Raw genomic sequence first — 14,837 nt, forward strand, 5'->3', positions numbered from 1 at the left:
TCATTGATCAGGTGTGAGAAGCATTTTCTTATCAGTTGTAACAAGTCACTTTTCCATTGTCACTCAGCTGAATCCCATCAACCTTCACTTGACAAGCGTGTCAGACCCAAGCAGGACAGTGTGGATCATTTCTCCAACACTGACACAGAAATGGAAGGTCAGCCGCATGGAAAAGGGCTGAGGATGGGGAAGAGGACCAAACAGAGGAAGGAGATTGTCAGTACATCCCTGGTGAAATTAGGGCTCCACTTGTGGATCATGCTGTGCATCACGGCCTCATGATGGCCGAGGCTGATGGAAGGATGCGGGCAAACGTTGGAAGAACCACTGTGAATGTAATTTTTCCAGAATTTGGTTGTGAGAACAGGTGTGTATAATGACAGGAACTCAGCACCAAACAATCTGCTTTGAACTACTTTCACTGAGTCAAACATGAAGCTTACGGAATGTGTCACTTTTTACATTTTCAATTTAGACTCACAGCTTCACTGCAGCTCAGATTTAGTTTACTGTAGTGTACTGTAGACATTCAGGGATTTCAGCACCGCCTTCTGGCTTTCAGAACGTGTCAAATAGAATGAAAGTTACTAATGTAACTATGGTTCTATGAATCCCGGATGACCGCCAGAGCACTCTGTCACTCAGAATCTTCATGATCAGTCAAGGTGATTCTGTAGGAACCGAACCTGAGGTGACACTGGAGCTTATAACCTTTCTAGGGTCATGCACAAGGTCACCAGTGACGTTGTGGGTACACATACTAGAACTTCACATGTGTGAAGGGAACATTCAGAGCTTTCAGCATCTCCTTTTGGCAGTCATCCGGAATTAATACAACCATTGTTGCATTCTTTTTTTTTTTACCAACATCAAAAGCTGTTAAATCTGGAGTCTTGATTTAAAAAAACCCCTAACATGGCAGTATTGCATTACTTCAGTTATTTTGTCAGCTATTTTATTTCGTCCTTCAGGAGAGCAGAATATTTGTTGCATGGTGAATGTGCGAATTTTAGATGTCTGTATTCAGAAAATTATGATGAAGGCTACCATTATTGATCACTAAAGGAGGTTGGACTGGTATCAGTACTGGATTGGTATCAGTATCAGATTGGTATTGGAATTGGCTAATACTCAATTTCATGCTACCGGCATGGGACATGAAGACATGAAAAGGTAGTATCAAGCCATCCCTAATACCCCACCCTCACCTCAGAGTCTGCAGACTACAGAGTGGACTCTCCAGAAAACCACACAGCTGCTCAGCTCCTGAATCCTGCAGCTTGTTGTTACTCAGGTCCAGATGTTTCAGGAGGGAGGGCTTCAGAGCTGAGACCACAGAAGAACAGCTGATCTCACGTCATCATGTTGTTTCCCTGCAGGAACTAGAGCCCTGAAGAGGAAGCGCGTCTTCCCTCGGGACCGAGTGCTTCAGGCGGGAAGAAAGGCCACATTTTGCTGCGTGGTGCCGGCGGCTCAGAGTTTGACCAAATGTATCTGAGCGGCTACGGAGGAGCTGAGATGAACTCCTCTGAGATCAGCGATCAGACGTACGGCCTGACTCTGCTGCTGAAGCAGCCGTCAGAGGTCTGCGTCGACGTCAAGTGCCAAACAAACACCACTTCCTACGGAGCTTGTACTTATATCGGCTGTGAGTATGACGGATTCGGTCTGTTCTTCAGTCCACATGTTCGCTCCAGACGCTCTGACAGCTTCAGCTGTGAACTCCAGGAACGCCAGCTTGACATGGACCTGGACTGTGGAGCAGTGCAAAGACCTCAATATAACATGCCAAACACTCATCAATCACGCTGAAACAGTGAGTGGATGATGGAAGGCTCCTCTGTGAAGCTCCTGTTTGAACCTGAATATCTTTATGATTTTCTGCATTGTGTCTCAAGGTTGAAAGCGTTGGAATGGGCCTTAAGGTTGCGGTTTTAAAGGAGCTGATCCCTCACTGGAGGTACAGTGTGAGGGTACGATGTGGAACAGCTCAGGACTTCTGGAGGTGGGGGGACTGGAGCAGAGACTTGGTCTTTCACACCAGAGGTGATGGTGAGTGCTGCACAGAGAGACAGGAGTGCTTTACGTCAACGAGAGTTTAACAGGAAGTGATGATCTGTTGGTCCCACAGTTCCAGAGGCTCTGAATGTGTGGATGCAGATGAAGGAAAACCACACACTGGTTATGTGGAAAGTGAGTCACATGACACTCACACACCTTCATGTTTTTAATGGTCAGATTCATACAATGATAATAGTCTGGAAAAGAAGTGTGGTTTTACAGACTTCAATTCATAACAGGAGAAATAGAAAAAAGTGATCTTGTTACTGCAGTATTACAGTTTAGTGTCAAGATCTGAATCTCAGACTGAGTTCTGAGTGGTGAAGTGTGTTTTGTGTGCAGAAGCTGCTGGCCAATCAGAGCCAAGGAGAGATCCTGGACTACGAAGTGACCTGGACTAAAAGCAGAGAGGAAGAGTGGCAGATCAGGAGCGAAGTGGCAAACAGCAGTGAGAGTGTGACTCTGAGCCTGAACCCCGGGGAGGAGCACATGGTGACGGTCAGAGCCAGAAACACACATGGAAGCTCTTCTCCATCAACCATCATCATCCCCAGCAGGGGTCCAGGTAGGACTGGTAGGGAGTGAAAATCTGATCTCAGATCAGACGACGAGGAGTTGAATTGTTGACATGTTTTCAGCTAATTTTCTAATGTTTGCTTGAGCTGCCAAAGCAGTGTTTTTACCGTGGGCAGTTTAACTTCAGGCTATCTTAGTTCTTTGATAAATATCTTTATTGAAAGGACTCCAAATGTTTGACAAAGAAAAAATGTAAGAAATGAAAGATATGGCAGAATTCAGTATAAATCACTCTTTCACGTTTCCTTGACTCAGAAGAATATTTTTTTCTTCTCCAAATATAATCATATGGTATTTTATTGAATTCCTTGATGATATTTTTGGAAATGTGGCGTGACAAAGAGACATCCACACATCCAGATGTAGCTTTTGCTTTGTGGCAAATAAATGAAGGTTGACTTGGTGTTTTAATTTTTAGTGGTGAAATATGTTTGTGCAACATTTTGCTGCGAGCTAACACAGAGCTGGCGGTGCGAGCGGAGCGTGTGTACCTGAAGAGGAGATGAAAAAACAAAAGAAAACAAAACATTTTTTGTTAGTTTCCTTTCAGGTGAAGGGCAGGGTGAGATGAGGTTGTGCACACAGAGTCGCGTCGCCCCCTAGTGGCCAGACTTAACAGCGTCCATCCCAGCAGGCTGGCTGCGTCGCTCACAGATGATGACGTCAGCTTTAAACAGGACATTCGTCGCCTATATAACCGCCCTGTGCGCGTGGCTACGTTAAAGTGTCACCGCGCCTGTCAGCTGGAAACAGCGAGCAACCAGGGTTCGAGTCCCACAGGGACCCGCTTCTCAATATGTGCCTGAAGCACGATGGTCGTCCCAGTGTCTGTTTCTGGGGGGGACACATGCCAGATGGCCATCAGTTAGCTAGCTAGTTACTTGCCAGATCGCCCAATAGCTTAGTTAGGTTTTTACTTTTCAAAACTAAACACATTCAACCACCTTCACTCACGCTCTTTATACACGCATGTACAACTGCTGCATTCTCACAAATCACAGCCTCACCTCTTTTACACTCATTTTCACACAATTTACATCCAAGACCATTTCAAAAAAACCTCATCACAGCCGATTGTCGCTTCACTCTGATGCTCTGTCCTGTGTCCGCTTCTTCTTCTTCTTCTCATCGAAGCGTACTGCTGCCCTCTACAGCCACAGATCATTCATTGCTTCATATTTTCACATCAAGTCCAGACGAGTGAAGGAACTTTCAAACTGCTTCTACAGTCTTTCAGTCTTCTGCTCAGCTCCAAACATGGATTCAAGGGAGAAAACAGACAGTCCCAACTCACAAAAAGCTCAATACTGCACTTGCTAATGCTTCAACCTAAATGTACACAGAAATATCCCCTTTAAAACCCCTTAAGCCCGAGCGCCCCCCAATTGGGGGCCTGACAGCAAACATTTCAGAGATTGTCTAATAATATGCATTATTTCTGACAGAATGTCATGATGCTTATCCTCAAATTAAACAGCAAAACCTGGGCTAACCGAACATTTCAGCCATTATTACACACCCCAAACACAGCTCAAACACGAACTAAATGAATTATGAACTATATTCGTGACCGTGTCAACCCACTCGCCGAAATATTAATAGCGCAATTTAACCTGATACAATTCACACAAACAGCCTCTCATATGAGAGCTGAGACTCCGTTGATTACAACCATAGCACTCAAAGCCCTCTAAAACCACAGAATCTGCCACAAAATGCCACAGAACAGCCAACAGCAAGATCGCTTTTTCAAACTGCAGTAAAAAAAACCAATCGCCTCTTACCTGGACATTTGGCCGGATGTCGTCCAAGTTATGCATTTATTGTCCATCGGGGTCGCTTAGCATAGCTACCTAGCATTCTCTGAGCAGCTGTGGAGCTGAGCGCCTGTATAACAGAGGAGGCTAGGGCCGAAGGAGGACGACCTCTGACCCCGTCAGCTCGGGGATCGGCTGAAGAACCAGCCTCAGTTCTTTTCTCTTCGTCGTCATGCAGCAGCATCAGCTTTACAGTGAAATCAGAGTGGAAATGTGTTTCTAGATTGAAGTCCAAAGAGGCTGGGCTGATCAGGAAAACAGAAGAGTCGGCATGTGGTCAAACTTTTCATGAGAAAAATATGAAGACAAGTGATAAAGAATTTTTCCAAACACATGGTTGACTTGGTTTGTCTTTATGAATCATTAAACAGAAGACAAAACAGCATTAAACAGATGAGCTGTCAGACTGTGGAACCCCCCTGGTCTGATCAGGCTGTGAAAGTGAGAAGATATGAGAACAGTAAACAGGCTCAGATGTTTGCAGACATCTTGGCGGCGGCGAGCTTCAGGTCTCTGGAGTGAGCCTGGATGCGCTGGTGGAGCTTGTCCACGGCAGCGGACAGGGTGTTGTAGATGGCCTGGAGGGGACAGGAGGAAGGCGTCAGCGTGGGAACAGGAAGCGGCCTGCCGCTGCTGCGGGAGGCCGCCGGTACCTGGGCTTTCTCCGTCTCCTCGCCGCAGACGTCCCTCAGGCTCTTGATCTCGGCCCTCAGCTGCTGCGTCTGGCCGGAGATCTTCTGGATCTTGTCGGCCATCTCCTCGCGCCTCTGGTGGATGTGGGTGCACTGGCTGAAAGAGCGGCTCGGGTCAGCGGGGGTGTGAGCGCGGTGGACGGCGTGCGGCGCGGAGGAGCGCAGGCCCGTACCCGAGCACCTCCTTCACGTGCTGCTCCTTCACCTCCTTCTTCTGCCGCCGGATGTTCAGCTTCATGTCCAGAGCTCGCTTCAGCTGGCCCTCCTCCACACACAGGTTCTTCAGCTCCTTCTGCAGCTTCACACACACACACACACACACACACAGCTTTCTTCTGACCAAATATGAGAAATGTAGAAATGCTTTCGGGTGACTGGGAGACTTCCCTCTTTCCATGTGGAGAATAAACACAGCTCTCCCCCCGGTCTCAGATCAGCGTGACTTGTGGTCTGGTGGCGCCCCCTTGTGGGAAAAGGGAAGACGTGTCAATTGATTGAAACTCACACAGTCCAAACTGTACAAATGAGGATTGTTGTTCATGTAACAGATGATCAATGATCCACCTCATTATCTGAGGCCCTTACACCAACTTTGAAAACACCATGTTGTTTGTAGGTCACTTCAAATGCCATTTGAATTTCAGAGCAACATCAGAAAGTTGGTCAAACAGTGCTGTGGAGAAGTGATTTTGGCATTGAAGGGGATGAAATGCTTGACAGACACAGACAAAAGAAGAGTGGAGGTGGTGTGGCGTTGTTCACTCACACCACTGTGGAGTTTCAGGTGCTGGAACACATGTGAAGCATAGATTACAATGGATTTCTGATGTACCCTCTTCTTAACTCTCCCTTTTTACCGTCTGGACTAATAGTCTAGTGGTAGAGCGTACGCCTCTCACCCGAGAGCTCGTGGGTTCGCGTCCCGGCTCTGTCGTGTTGTTTTTTTCACTCATTGAAATTCTGGAATTAACTAAAATTAATTAACTTAAACTCACCAAAACACCCCCAAAGCGTTTTTTCTCTTTCCTTCATGCCTGCCTGTTTGAGCTTTGCTCGTTCAAAACAAAAACGCTGGCTAGCTTTAGCTCTTTTGCTCGAGCTTCTCTTCACCCAAAGACACACAAAAACGTCTTTTCCTGTTAGAAACTCACCAAGCGCAGACCCTTCAGACTCTTGCTCTTGCTTCATCGTTGCTTTCATCCGTAATCCCAGTTACAAATGATGACCGAGGGCTGCGGGAGGGGGGCTCAGGGGAGCCATCTTCTCCGTGTTACGTCCACATGGGGAACAGAGCGTTTTCACGGGTAGGGGAGGGGCTGCCTCTCTGAGCAGCACAGCAACGAGCAAAGCTCAAACAGGCAGGCATGAAGGAAAAAAAAACGCTTTGGGGGTGTTTTTGGTGAGTACATAACTATATAACAAGGTTAAAACATAGAAAAAGTGAATTTTGCATGATACAGCCCCATTTAAAGCGAGAAAAAAAGTCAGAAATGTGGGAACATTTGCTTGTAACAAGCAAAGAAACGTTGTGGTGTAAGAAATATGGACTTAAAATAAGTGTTGTGCTTTCTTGATGAAGCTGACTTGAAGAATGTTTTAGTTAATTCCGGAATTTCAATGAGTGAAAAAAACAATACGACAGAGCCGGGACGCGAACCCACGAGCTCTCGGGTGAGAGGCGTACGCTCTACCACTAGACTATTACTCCAGACGGTAAAAAGGGACGGTTAAGAAGAGGGTACATCAGAAATCCATTGTAATCTATGTGTAGCCGAGCGGCGTCAGAAGTGGGTTGATATAAACATTAACTTAGAAACTGTAAACAATGACAACGCCAGCTGGTATAACCAGCAACTAAACTAAAATAACCCCGCAGTTAAATAAGGCAGCACAAGTAGGTGGACTGAAGAGGACAGAGGCAATTTAGAAAAAAAATATAACCTTTATTTTACAGTGTATTAATCAAATCAAACATTTCCGGTTGGTTTAAAATATTTTCCACCCAAACACTTTCACACAGCAATTTGTTTTGGTTTCATTTTGTTTTAGAGCGCACACTTTGTCTTTGTGGAAGGCACCAGCGCCCTCAAGTGGTCGCTCGGTCCAACAGTCTGTACGTCACCCTGCTCACAGTGCTCCGCAGCGGCAGACAAGGAGCCAGTAGGAAGTGGGAGAGGAACGCGAAAATCCGGAGAGGAGTACCAAATCAGGGGAAAAGAGGAGGCCCGGTTGGAAACCTAAATAAGCAAACTGTATTCGCCTATGCTTTTATGGATTAACTTTGTGACTGAAGAGCCCCACTACTCACCAAGGCCGCGCTCTGAACCAGGAGCAGCAGGAGGAAAACAAACCTCGCACCCAGCTGTAAGTCTGAAACAGCGCGCAAAACATCCCATGATAATTTGCACATGGCTTTATGAATGAACGTTTCGCTTACACTCACCAATAAAGCGCTTCACGCAAGAATAGAGAGCGAGGAACTACAAGGCAGCCCACACGTACGAGACCGGAGACCTATGATGACGCGGATTAGATGCAAATAATTTATGAATGAACAACGAGCGAGTACAACTCACCACAAAGCTCATGAACGGCCGCAAGGTCACCAAGCCTGAGCTAGGAATCTGTGACCAGCTCTTTTAGCGTTAAGGAGAAGTGTCTGTCTCTGGAATCGGCTGCATGGAGTGTGGACGCCAGAGGAGAGGAGACGCACAGGTGAGGCGAGTTACTCTAATCACAACTCCGCCGCAGCGGGATTGGTTACTCGGTGGGCGTGCTGGAGGCCGGTGCACGCCTACCACTACATATGCTTCACATGTGTTCCAGCACCTGAAACTCCACAGTGGTGTGAGTGAACAACGCCACACCACCTCCACTCTTCTTTTGTCTGTGTCTGTCAAGCATTTCATCCCTTTCAATGCCAAAATCACTTCTCCACAGCACTGTTTGACCAACTTTCTGATGTTGCTCTGAAATTCAAATGGCATTTGAAGTGACCTACAAACAACATGGTGTTTTCAAAGTTGGTGTAAGGGCCTCAGATATTGAGGTGGATCATTGATCATCTGTTACATGAACAACAATCCTCATTTGTACAGTTTGGACTGTGTGAGTTTCAATCAATTGACACGTCTTCCCTTTTCCCACAAGGGGGCGCCACCAGACCACAAGTCACGCTGATCTGAGACCGAGGGAGAGCTGTGTTTATTCTCCACATGGAAAGAGGGAAGTCTCCCAGTCACCCGAAAGCATTTCTACATTTCTCATATTTGGTCAGAAGAAAGCACAATGTGCTGCTTTGTGTGTGTGTGTGTGTGTGTGTGTGTGTGTGTGTGTGTGTGTGTGTGTGTGTGAGTGCACCTGTGCCCGTGTCCGTGCGCGCGCACCTGTCTGTCTGTCAATCTGTCATTTCCCAGCATCCTTGTATTCCCACAGCTGAGCAGCCACACTTAGAGGAGGAGGAGACTGGAGACTGACTGTGAAGCAGCTTTGTCTGGAACTCCAGCTACTAAGGTGTATGTCAGGTTCAGAGGTCATTCATGAACATGTTACTTGAAGTTGTTGTGTAACTCTCTCCTACTTGAGTTAATTTACTGTAAAAAACAATGTAAAAAAAGATTGTCCTATTGTGTATGATATTTATATGAGAATATATAGAAATCCCCAGACCTAAACACAGAAAATCTCAATACAAAATCAGTTTCAAATATGTGACACAATATGTTTTCCAGGAGCTTTTCCATCTGTGCAAGATAGCCAGAGCCTTCCCAGTGAGCAGTGCAGCATGTGAGCGAGCGGCCTGGGTGTCCTCAGCATGTCCAAGCCTCTTCTTGGGAGAGTTTCAGCGCGGCTGACACTGTAGCTGAGGTGGATAAGTGTTCATTTCTACTTTAACACTTTTAAGGTTTGATCACCTGTGGAAGCACCATTTGTAGTTGTGTCAATTAAATTATTGAACAAGTTTTGAGCACTTATGAAAGCAGAACGTGAACCTGTGTGTTGTCCCAGGAGTTAAGCTGATGTATTTACATCACATCTGTAAATAGACAAAAAAGACAAACTATGCATTTACATAGTTTTACGTTGTTTCTTTTTTTGACTGAAAACGTGACGTCCTGCACCTTTAAACGCTGGAGTTTCATCTCCTGACATGTGACGGCCGTCTGTCCAGCAGAACATGACTCTGATCGGCGAAATCAACCAGCTGCGTCTGGCCAGGACCCAGATCAAGGACTACAAGACTCAGGTCTCCACGTTCAGGAGGTCCAGCAGGCTCCGGCCCGCCTCGGATCAAGGAGCAGCGGGGGGGCCGAAGGAGGACGACCTCTGACCCCGTCAGCTCGGGGATCGGCTGAAGAACCAGCCTCAGTTCTTTTCTCTTCGTCGTCATGCAGCAGCATCAGCTTTACAGTGAAATCAGAGTGGAAATGTGTTTCTAGATTGAAGTCCAAAGAGGCTGGGCTGATCAGGAAAACAGAAGAGTCGGCATGTGGTCAAACTTTTCATGAGAAAAATATGAAGACAAGTGATAAAGAATTTTTTCCAAACACATGGTTGACTTGGTTTGTCTTTATGAATCATGAAACAGAAGACAAAACAGCAGTAAACAGATGAGCTGTCAGACTGTGGAACCCCCCTGGTCTGATCAGGCTGTGAAAGTGAGAAGATATGAGAACAGTAAACAGGCTCAGATGTTTGCAGACATCTTGGCGGCGGCGAGCTTCAGGTCTCTGGAGTGAGCCTGGATGCGCTGGTGGAGCTTGTCCACGGCAGCGGACAGGGTGTTGTAGATGGCCTGGAGGGGACAGGAGGAAGGCGTCAGCGTGGGAACAGGAAGTGGCCTGCCGCTGCTGCGGGAGGCCGCCGGTACCTGGGCTTTCTCCGTCTCCTCGCCGCAGACGTCCCTCAGGCTCTTGATCTCGGCCCTCAGCTGCTGCGTCTGGCCGGAGATCTTCTGGATCTTGTCGGCCATCTCCTCGCGCCTCTGGTGGATGTGGGTGCACTGGCTGAAAGAGCGGCTCGGGTCAGCGGGGGTGGTGAGCGCGGTGGACGGCGTGCGGCGCGGAGGAGCGCAGGCCCGTACCCGAGCACCTCCTTCACGTGCTGCTCCTTCACCTCCCTTCTTCTGCCGCCGGATGTTCAGCTTCATGTCCAGAGCTCGCTTCAGCTGGCCCTCCTCCACACACAGGTTCTTCAGCTCCTTCTGCAGCTTCACACGCACGCACGCACGCACGCACGCACGCACGCACGCGCACACACACACACACACACACACACACACACACACACACACACACACAAGCTCACACGCCTGCGTGTGTGTTTCAGTTTAACTATCCTTCCTAACCCTGTTGGAACCAGAGACCGGGAGACCATTTCCAGGACCAGGAGGTTGGTCCTGATGGCAATGAACACCTGGAGTAGGACGTGAATCTAGGATTTGTGGACCTGCGCTGACCCAAGAGGGGGTGGACAGAGGCATGTTGGGACGGACCGTTCCAAGTGACAGCCCGGACGACCCATGCTGTCTGACTGAAGGAGAAAGCAGCCAAGTGGTATCACATCTGTCACACTCGCCTCTCTAGGTTGAAGAGCTCCATACCTGGAGGAGAGGACACACCGGCCTCCTAACCTGAAGAGAGGACTGTGGGAAGTCAGTTGTCCACCGAGGCAGTTGAGTATCAACACCGATCTCACCATTTTGTTTTAAACTGTTGCTTGTCTGAACATTGCTTTATTTATTCATTAATTGATGTACTTATTTATTTATGTACTTGGAGACATGCTTGCAGACGATGCAGAAATGTATGTTTTGCAGGAATGTTAATTTTGTGGTCCTAAAGTCTGTTTTTGGCCAACAGGGGGATTTGTGGGAAATCTTACATTTTATTTGAGTGCTTGCTTGCTTACATATAGTCTAGTGGAAATGGACTATAATATGAATGCATATAATGTGGCTTGTAAAACTGCTTGTGTAGCTTTAATCATAACCGGACGAGCCCCAGAAACTGGGGACTGACTGAGCCACGAGGCTGGGAGTGAGGATGGCAAGGTCTGATGATCAAGGTTTGTCCACTGTAGGGACGTTACTGTTGTGTTTCTGTGTGTTTGTCTGCTGTGTTGTCCATGTTTGAGGAGGATGGTAACTGGAACGATTTCACAAAACACTGTGTTGCTTCCATCATCTCCAGCTGCAATCTGATGTCAGCGTACATGCAGGCAGTATCAAAATAACATACTGTGTAGTGGAAGCCAAAATGACCTTTCACAGTAAATGTCTCTTCTTATATTAACTATGTTATAACATATAACTTATAACAATCATTGTGAATTTCTTAAAATGAAATTAAGCATATTTTAAAAATTGTTTTTATAATAACTACTATATCTAAGAAACTGTAAAAATGAATAAAAAATAATCTACAGTCAGGAAAATGGCTCCTGAAAAAGTTTTTTTTTTCTGTATTTTGTGCATTTTTTCCACGTTGTGTCATGAAAACTTAAGAAAAGAACTCCTCTTTGTCATGATGATATCTCTGTAATAAAAAGTTTTGTGTTCCGTTAAAAGTTTGAAGAGTTGAAACGTTTGGTGAAAAGAAAAGGTCAAATCAAAGTGTGAGATACGGGTCAGAGAGACCTCTCGTCTCATCACGGTCCCAGAGTAAGTTCTCCGGCCTCGTCTCACACCCGGTACAACAGCCCACCTGCCTGACGCACCAATCCCCAGCACCATCAGACAGGCTGTCCAGCAGCTAACGACAGCACCTCGTCCATCACGAGCACGAGCTGCGCCAAAGCTGGGAACAATAGTCTGTCTCGGGGGGGAAGAAGGGAAAAGAAGGGGGAGAAAGGGGGAGAAGGAAAAAGAAGGAGAATAAAGGAGAATTGAGCACTTCTTTCAATTTTGCTTGTCTTTTTGCTGCTTTTATGATCTACTTGGAGCCGATTTCTTCCTGAAATTTCAAACATACAGGGAAAATCTGTCATTGACTGTGTGTTTGATGGGGAAGATGTGGCTCTGAAAGTCGCTGGTTCGAGCCCCGCTGATGACACAAATATGAGAACGACTTTTCAGCGGCTGTTGTAAAAGTGACGTGCTGCTGTTTTGCCCGGCCTCGACTCTCCGCTGCGGGTTCTTTGTCGCTTTGTTGCTTTTGCGCTCCGCTGTCGCTGCTTGCTGCTGTGCAGACCTGTCCTGTCGCGGCCTGTACTGCCTTCACCTCTCCCTGCGTTCAGTGTGGCCGCCATTAGGACGGCGCCTCGTCCAACCGCAGGGAGGGTTTGACTTCTGTTGGTCGCAGTCTCGTGGAAGGAGGGCTGCGCAATTGGGACACTGTTTATCCCTCCCTCCATTGTGGGAAAACTGAAATTCATTTTTTTTATAAATTGTAATATTTGTTTTGTTCTGTTCTCGGAGCTGGTGGTGGAGTCAAGTGGTGGTGGTGGTGGATTCCCCTGGCGGTGGTCGTCTCCGTTTAGTTTGTGGTGCACTTCCTTTTTTTGGTTTGCTGTGTTGAGTTTTTGTGTTTTCCCTGAGTTTAAGGTTTCTACCCCCTCTGGTTCTCCCCCTCCCCAGTCACGGTTAAGCCCCAGCTCCTCGTCCCCTTTTTCACTGTAAGTGTGTTTGTGTGTGTGCATGTGCGTGTGGGTGAGAGCAAGAGAAATAAGAAAACTTGCTTCACTATTTTAGCAATTCTTGGCCTTATTTTTAAAAAATACTGTTGTAATAAAGAATTGTTTTAATTCAATTTCTTCTTGTAAATAAAACCTGTCCAAACTTAACCAACTGGTCTCCGCCTCTCAGTAAGGTTATGAATCTGTGTGCTTTGGCTTTAATTCTCTAGGTGCAATTCCTGGAGTGGCGTTGTTGGTTTTTTAGTTAATAGTGAGATTGATAAATTACAATACCGCTCCGCGCCACAATTGTAAAAAGGTCTGTCTGTTTTACTTTACTAAACAGATATTTATGTGAATAACAAACCAAAAGCACTGCTGCAAAAATAAAGGCCAGATTTATTGAAAAATACAAACATATTATTTGAGTATGACACAAAGAGCTAACTATGCACACCAAAGCATTTCCACACAATTATATACAACACTATAAAAAACAGATTAATAATAACTGAATAGCCGTGCTAAGAACATATAAAACTATTTACAACATTCAGAGTCCCAGACTCCATCACTCCTTGGTCCTCTTCTGCCGCATCTCTTGCATCCACTGGTCAAGTGGCACACCAGCATTCTGTGGGCAGTACACATGACCATAGTACTGGCTGTGCCCACTTTCCTTGGTGCGGGGCTGGTGACACTGGCCACATTTGTTTTTTTCAACCGTCCGTTTGTAAGCCCTGCGAGTGGGGGGAGGAGGAGGAAGAGGGCCAGCAGGTGCAATTGGTCCCGGCATATGGACTGGTGGAGCCCGGAATATAGAGGGGCTTGTGGAAAGTGTGGGATTGAAAACAACAGGTACAGGGATCAACATAGGCTGTGGTAGTTGTGGTGGAAGTGGTTGTGGTTGTTGTGGTGGTGGTGGTGCTGCTGCTGCCTGGGAAAGATCTGCCTCTGAGCAGACAGCCTTGGGCGAACTGCTGGTGGAGCACTCACAGATGGCGATGCAGGGTGTCTTCTCTTGAGTACAGCCTGCCCTCCTGTGCTTTTGGGGAAGTTGTACAAAAGTTTAGGACCAGGATGTATTGGTGCAGCAGTGGGTCGTACCTGAGGTGGTAGCAGAGGCGTGGAAGCTACAGGAATTGGGGCAGGCAGATTGACCCCCTGCAGCAAAATTCTGCAGTCCTGTCGCTTTAGTCTTTTATTGTTCCCCTGCGTCAGAGTTGTTTGGTTGACTGCATACAGCTGAATGGTGGTATCCTGCATTACCATGCCGTTCCCAAGGACCAGCTGCCTAATTCTGTTGTCGTCCCTGAGAATCAAATGTAAACCTCGTGAGAGCATGTCCATCCTTTTTTGCGGGCTCGTGTGAATGTTGCAGAGCTTTATGAAGACTGATTCCACCAGGCGACAACAGTCTGGCCACTGGGCAGGAGATCCCGAGGAACCGAGGACACAGCGGGTCCTGCTCTCCACCCCTGGTGTAAATTCTGCTTTGGACCTGGGTTGTTTATACCGCCCGGTGGTCAGGCGCACTTGGTGCCGAGCGGCGTAGGCCACACGCTGCTGATCATGTGGCAGTAAATTTTGCCACAGAGCAATGATGGTGCTGGCCTGCTGATTAGAAAGGGTCTGTGCATTTTCAGTCCGCAGTGCCACCAAGTACTCTGCCAGGCTGTTCACTCGGTCCATCCCTGGAATATGATGCTCATCCTCAGCCTGACAATGTAACAGTAAATGAACAATTAAAAACAATCCTATTACAAGCAAAAACATAACATTTAAGTGCAATATAACCTGATATTACCTCCTGTTCAGGTGCTGCTGGGCTCATAGCTGGTGGCCTGCAAGGAACATCAGCTGAAGCAGTGGAGACAGAGGTGGTGATGGTGGTGGGAAGAGGAGCAGCAGAGGCTTTGCTGGAGGTGGAACATGATGCACCAGTGGACTGTTACAGAAGATAAGATGACCATTAGCAATAGACCGTTGTAATAAAAAAAATATGGTATCCAAGGATTAACAAGAACATCCCACCTGTCTGTGAGAGTGTGCCCGGCTCTTTGCAGATGGAGCAGAG

The 14,837-nt window shown here is 47.0% G+C and overlaps 3 long non-coding RNA genes across 4 annotated transcripts; all 3 read right to left on the bottom strand.

The window, feature by feature from the left end:
• Nucleotides 1–4,813: 4,813 nt before the first annotated feature.
• LOC115388736 (uncharacterized) lies at nucleotides 4,814–5,370 on the bottom strand. The gene is made up of 3 exons (XR_003931499.1): nucleotides 5,320–5,370; nucleotides 5,108–5,243; nucleotides 4,814–5,032 (listed from the first exon to the last, which is right to left on the bottom strand). It is a non-coding gene; the product is annotated as an uncharacterized LOC115388736 (long non-coding RNA).
• A 180-nt stretch (nucleotides 5,371–5,550) lies between these two features.
• Nucleotides 5,551–7,862, bottom strand: LOC115388734 (uncharacterized). Of its 2 annotated transcripts, none has more exons than XR_003931496.1 (4): nucleotides 7,723–7,862; nucleotides 7,590–7,660; nucleotides 7,455–7,516; nucleotides 5,551–5,609 (listed from the first exon to the last, which is right to left on the bottom strand). It is a non-coding gene; the product is annotated as an uncharacterized LOC115388734 (long non-coding RNA). The 2 variants fall into 2 exon arrangements; XR_003931497.1 differs by lacking the exon at nucleotides 5,551–5,609 and adding an exon at nucleotides 7,251–7,383.
• Nucleotides 7,863–9,764: 1,902 nt separating this feature from the next.
• LOC115388745 (uncharacterized) lies at nucleotides 9,765–10,263 on the bottom strand. Its single transcript, XR_003931507.1, has 3 exons — nucleotides 10,230–10,263; nucleotides 10,017–10,152; nucleotides 9,765–9,941 (listed from the first exon to the last, which is right to left on the bottom strand). It is a non-coding gene; the product is annotated as an uncharacterized LOC115388745 (long non-coding RNA).
• Nucleotides 10,264–14,837: the final 4,574 nt, after the last annotated feature.

Source organism: Salarias fasciatus, chromosome 5, assembly GCF_902148845.1.
Source record: "Salarias fasciatus chromosome 5, fSalaFa1.1, whole genome shotgun sequence".
Classification (NCBI taxonomy): Eukaryota; Metazoa; Chordata; class Actinopteri; order Blenniiformes; family Blenniidae; genus Salarias; species Salarias fasciatus.